Source organism: Nesoenas mayeri, assembly GCF_963082525.1.
Source record: "Nesoenas mayeri genome assembly, chromosome: 6".
NCBI classification, from domain to species: Eukaryota; Metazoa; Chordata; class Aves; order Columbiformes; family Columbidae; genus Nesoenas; species Nesoenas mayeri.
The window spans coordinates 21,102,426-21,108,425 of NC_137545.1; the positions used below are offsets into that span (position 1 = coordinate 21,102,426).

Sequence of the window (6,000 nt, forward strand, 5' to 3'; positions counted from 1 at the left end):
AGCAAACACTTTCCTATGTTTATTTATATGAAGATCATATGGGAAAGTTTCAGTGTTAAGGAGGACTCAATGGTTTTGCTTTACAACTCCAGGGCTTGTGCTGAAGCTTAATCTGCAAGAGGAAGGGTAGGTGTCTGCCCAGCAGATCCATGTGGCTTGCAGACCTTCCCGTGGTGGTTACTGGCACACAGGGGAGAAGATGTGTGTTTGCACCCGGATGTTTCTGTGAGAGGGCCAAGAAGAACCTGCTATGGGCAACTTGCCCCATCCTGGCTGGGAGGGTGGGAGCTTCAGCCTCCAAAACGAACAAGTTCTCCTGGGACATATGCTGAGTTGGAGCAAGGGGTATCGGGGAGAAGCCAGCAGAGTCTATGTGCAGATGCAAACAGTGTGATTCAGCCCTGGCTGGACCTGAATCTGATGCTGTGAATGCTGGTGGTGTAGGCACAGCCCTGCCAGGCTGGGAGCCCCTGCTTTCAGCAGCATTGCCTGCTCAGCCTGCATGCCCAGTACAGCCTGGGCCTTGGCCCCACGGAGGGTATCTGCCCACACAGACATGCTTTTCAAAACCATTAATTTGTACATTTCCCTTTGAAGAGGGCAAAATTCAATGGCTGTGCCAGTCGTTGCCAGAGATGCTAAAACATTTTTACTGAAAGAGTATCCTTTTAGTCCTTGTCAAAATGTTTCACAGTAGCACTTCCTATTTCACTGATGTTTTATGATGATGGAAAAAGTTGCAATGTGGTTGTTTGGGGAGCACTGAAATATGTTATCCGGGATGGTACGTACATCTAATGTTCTAATTGACAAGAATTGAAATAAAATGGTGTTATTAAAACGAAGGGTTGTAGCACTGTCAAGATGAAATATGGCAGTTCCAAATCAATATGCTCTTTTTTTTTTTTCCACAGGAAATTTCAAATTTTTTTGTCTTGCCAGAAGTGTGCTTTTTCAATGCCAGAATGTTGCTTGGAACAGTAATTCATGCTCTTCAGCTCTGCCCTTTCCCTGGCGTTTAGCATCGTTAATTGTAACAAAGGGAAGTAATTAACCCTCTTCACTTGAGCGTTGGGAACAAAGGAACAGCCATAAACTGGATCATAGCTGAGCCTGACCAAATGAGGATTTTCATCTCAGCCAGGGCTAAAGGCTGGGAGGGGAGATGCAGACTCTTTGCTGTGAGCTCCTAACGCTTGGGAACGAACTGGCACCAGCCACCGGGACATAACAGGTCACTTCTCAGGTAAAGACTGATGGAAAACTCAGCTGAGACATTTCAGAATTCTTTAAGCAGCCCTGAGAGCCAAGCGCCCCAGAGCCATAGGTTGCTTGTAATAGCAGAGAAGATCTCATTACCCATGCTGTCTTGTGTGCACATTTTCTCTCTCTGCTAGATATAGATGTACTGTAACACACACCCTTGTCTGTCTCATTCAATTAGGAGAAGGTCATAACGGCTTGCTTACTATATTTAGAATATTTAAGTCAGTAGATGTAAATATATAGAGCATAGCAGAAAGGTAATGATTTCAGAAGGGCAGAGTTTCTAAATAAACTTCTCAGCCCATGAAGTGCCTGTATTTTGGAAAATACACTGGTAACTAGGTTTTTTCTGGATATAGTTCTAATAACAGCATGGATATAGCCACCAGAATAATGCTTCACTTACATGTTTCCTTTTAGAATATGATTACCCACAATGTATTATGAAGTGTATTTGAAAATAAATGGATTTAAAAGTCAATTTTAAGCATGTTTTTTCTTTGGCTATCGTTTGGACATAATATTTTCAAATTATGTGCTTTCCAGTTTTACTTATGGAAGGTGAAGTTCTCTTGTATCCAACATATGGAGTCAATTGTCTGTCCAAATCTCAGTACCTCTGAAATTAGCAGTATTTTCAAGAGTTGTTTGCACAATGTGCTGAAGACACTTGTAAATCTGGCCCATATTTGGCATGGAAACTTAGAAGAATCACTGACACTTTGGGGAGAATAAAAGGAGTGATGAGTCTTTTTTTCTCACACATTAATTTTAGATCTTGCTGAGAATGTTTGCTAATGTGTCACAGCAAATAACTGTAGCCTTTATTGATGGGCATATTGCAGCTTTTGAAAACTTAAATACCATGTCAATAATTCATCTTTTCTTTCCCTACTGAAGTTATAGTGGACCATTATGGAAATTCATAGCACCACCTATTGATGCTATTACAAAACTGCAGCTCATTATAGTCTTTTGCATAATTTTAAAAAGCAAGAAAAAAATTAAATATGTAATCTCTACCATTTTGCTATTGAAGCAGCAAGTTGTGCAAATGATCTGATTCACTTATTCAGATGACTAGTAAATATTATTTAGAAATGCTATTCAATAAATTCCAATGAATATTTTTGGTAAATTTGGAGAGAGAGAGAGAGAGACGAGTATGCTCCTGTGTTTATGCAACAACCATTCAGTGCACAATGTATAATGATGGTGGTGAGGCAAGAGCGATTGCATTATGAAAATATAGGAAATCTAAATGGTTTGCAAGAATGCTTTCTTGAAAAAAATACTTTGGAAATACGTACTCCCTCTTGCCCAGTGTGCATTTAAGTTGTTCTTGTTGCAGCAGCGCCAGCCCCAGCCCTGCCAGGAGCTGTGTGTGACGGGCGCTTCGGTACATTTGGGACCTGCTGACATCAATCCGTGTCTCTGCAGGTGCAGATCGGATCGCAAGACCGGGGCACTGGATGTCAGATTTATAGGCCTATTACTTTCAACCCTCATTTTTGTACCCTTTCTCTGCTAGCCTTTAGCAGAACTATTTTAGTGTTTCCCAAACCTCCTTCTCTTGCACCGTATGAAAAGACCTGGCAAAAAAATCTCTTAGCAGTTCAACAGTTGTTAACATTAATCTCACATAGCACAAATGAGTTTAACTCCTTGCTGTCTGCTACTGTATTTGAGGTGCCACAGCCCTAACTTGGGAGTGAGAAAACTACAGGTGCCTGCATGTCACATAGGGTGCTCATAGAGCCTTGCCAGTAGTCAGAGTACTTTGTGGAAAAATGGGTCTGCTCCCAGAATGGATTCTTAAGGCTAAATCTGGATCTAATTTGGCTGTTTATTATCTCACAAGATGTACCCTTTCCACTGCTTCTGGTAGGCTCAGCTGAGGGTGGTGGGTGGAAGGTAAGTTGGTGCAAGAAGGTAAGTTGTGCCCAAGATCCAGAGGAAGTCTTTGTCTCCTCTGCACTGTGCTATCTATTTGGCTAAAGATCTAATTTGTTGCTCTGTACGTATTCTTTTAATTCTTAGTGGTGAGATTGCTAATATTTTAATTGCTCTCCTGTCCTGTTCTATAACATAAAGTCATAAAGCATCTGAATTAACAGATGCTGCTTTTCTTCAGCATGTTGTGAATAGAATAGTTGCCTACAAATTTTCTGCACAGTATATGGCGGAAGGTCACCAGCTTGAAATGGAGTTGAAAAAACTATAAATGAAGTACTTCTAGGGCCTGAGATGCCACCGAGTCACCCTGGCAATGTCATTCTGTTTCAGAAGATGTTTCATTTTCTCCTCGTGGCTATGCAAAAGGACAAGTATATCAAAAGAAAAGCCAAGTGAAAGCATCAGGAGAACACCACCATTCAAAAAGCAAAATACTTTAACTGGAGAAGTAGAACATTGTTTTCCTTTTTTCTTTTTTTCTGGTATTCTTACATTTCCTTTTTCAGAAGTGAGACCTAATATGAGATGATTTTTAAACTGATGTTATCATACTAACTCAGGAACAAGTTTCAGCCCATCAGGCTTTGCCTAACAGAAAGAGTGGCAGGATGCCAGTGCTGTCTTCCTCGCTTTATCTTTTGGTCTAGGAGTGTTTTTGCTCTTATTATTGTATGTTGTACAAGTCTGTCTTGAAAGGCTGGATCATGAACATATCCTGCCATCCGCTGTCCAACAACTCATGCAAATTCCTGAAGAAAAAGAAATATTTTATTTTCTCACCCAGTGCTGGAAATATTCATGAATACAAATAACAAATGCAAATGACACAGTGACAATGGTATTAGGAATTGAAATGTCCATTGTGGATTTTGTACAAATATATTCATTATGCTAGAAATGGATGATGACTGAGAGATGGTCCCTCTTGGTCAGTGGCGGCTACAGTTGATGGATACAGATTATTAAATTTTATTTTAATAACAGGTAGTGACAAAGTGGCTCAGTGCCTAACACACAAGTTATCTGCTATGTAAACACATGCAAATTTATTTTTGTAACAGTCAATAAAATCCTATTGCTTCTCTTAGGTTCCAAGAAGAAGCTGACATATGGGTCCATATCCACCTGAAGGTATATAAAACTAGGAGAACTGAGAAAATTTTTCTGAGTCTTTTGAAGTGCGTTTCTTCACAAATTTAAGGCAGCCAGCACGTGCCAGTGCAACAGTTCATCACAGGTGCGTCCAGAGGTTCACCACAGGCTGGAAGGGCAGTTTTAATTGTACCAGAGCTCAGTGCCTCAGTGGGACAGTCCTGCAGCCATCAGCACTGACTGCCACTGCCATGTGCCATCAGGGCTGCTGTAGCCAAGGATGCGCTGCTGGGGCTGCTTCTGGGGCCAAATCCTGCCAGCATGACCTACTCTCTGCGCTGGTGCATGGAGAACATGCAGCTCCTCAGCACATCTGGCCAGAGGTGTGCCTTCTACTGGCCTGGCTAAGAAAGGGTGTGCTTGCCAGAAATGCTTGCTGAGGGTAGCCTGTATTCTCTGTGTAACAAGCCATCGGTTGCTTGTAAGGAATGGCAAACCTGTGACTGACTTTAGGTAACGGGAAACAGAACACAGCACTTGTGAAGGGCACTGGGGCGAGGAGCAAGGCTCCTGTGAAGCCACCCCGGTCTCCGTTACCTTGTCGGTACATGGGGCTGGAGATGCGCTGCTCACCAGCTCAGCCAAGGGGACTGGTGGGGACGCAGGGGTTTTTGCTGTCTCTAAAGGTCTCTGCAGTCTCACTTTTCAAAACCAGCAGAACGGAAGCAAAGGGCTTGTGGGGGGAGGGTTTGCAAGGTATGGAGACACCGTGCTGATGATTTGACAATAAATGTTCTGCAATTACAGCTTCTCCCACTCCTCTGACCTTCTGGCCCTGCAGTGCTTATTACAAACAAGGTCTGAGCTGGTCTGAGTTTGAAGGACTGAGTTTGACTCAGTCTTTGTGCTCTGGCAAACTCCCACTGCCTTTAGGACAGGTTTGATTTAATATAAGGACTGAAATCCTTGGGGCTTGTCCTTAGGAGAGTAGTAAATGCAATCAGCTTCTTTGGTCTGACAGAATGAATAAACAGAGGCTCCAGGGCACTCAGCATCAGCAGAGATGGCAGAGATTACAAGGGAAGATCTGGATCACATTACTGGTCCTCATTTCACCATAACCACTTGTGAAAGAGACATGGGCACTACCCTGGACAGCCCAGTGAAGGCTCTCCTCCATGCCTTGCGGTGGTTAAAAATCAAATGAAAGGTATCAGCCTGGAGAGGGAAATAAGAGCGTGAATATTAGAATGACATGGTTATAAAAACCTTTCTTTGTGTTCAGTTCTCATTACTGTCTCAAAAAGGAAATAGTAGGAATAACAAAACCTGTCCTGGGATGATGGAAATTTGTGGAGATGTGAAAAGACTTCTAGATGAAGAACGAGTGAAAAGATTGTAACTATTTAATTTAGATGAAGATAAACAAGAAGGGACATGACAGAGGCACAGCAGGTAACAGATGCTATTGAGAAGGTAAATCCAGAACCACTTTGCCTCTTCTCATGACACCTGAATAAAAAGACAATCAATTAAATGGGTAAAATGCACATTTCAAGCTCAAGAAGAAGGTATTTGAGCTCATCTTAAAAGGCTTATTGCAATGAGGTGCAGTCCAAGCCAAGTAGCTTGTGAATCTTGAAAAAGAGTTAGATATTTACATAGCCTCATCTGAGTTACCTTAGA

The 6,000-nt window shown here is 42.1% G+C and overlaps 1 protein-coding gene across 1 annotated transcript in view; it reads left to right on the forward strand.

Moving 5' to 3' along the window:
• Positions 1-1,355, forward strand: part of LNPK (lunapark, ER junction formation factor) — a 58,860-nt gene extending 57,505 nt beyond the window's left edge. Inside the window, exon 14 of the transcript XR_013922286.1 lies at positions 915-1,355. The gene's annotated coding sequence lies outside the window, so the exon portion shown is untranslated. The remainder of the gene's footprint in view (positions 1-914) is intronic.
• The last annotated feature ends 4,645 nt before the right edge of the window (positions 1,356-6,000 follow it).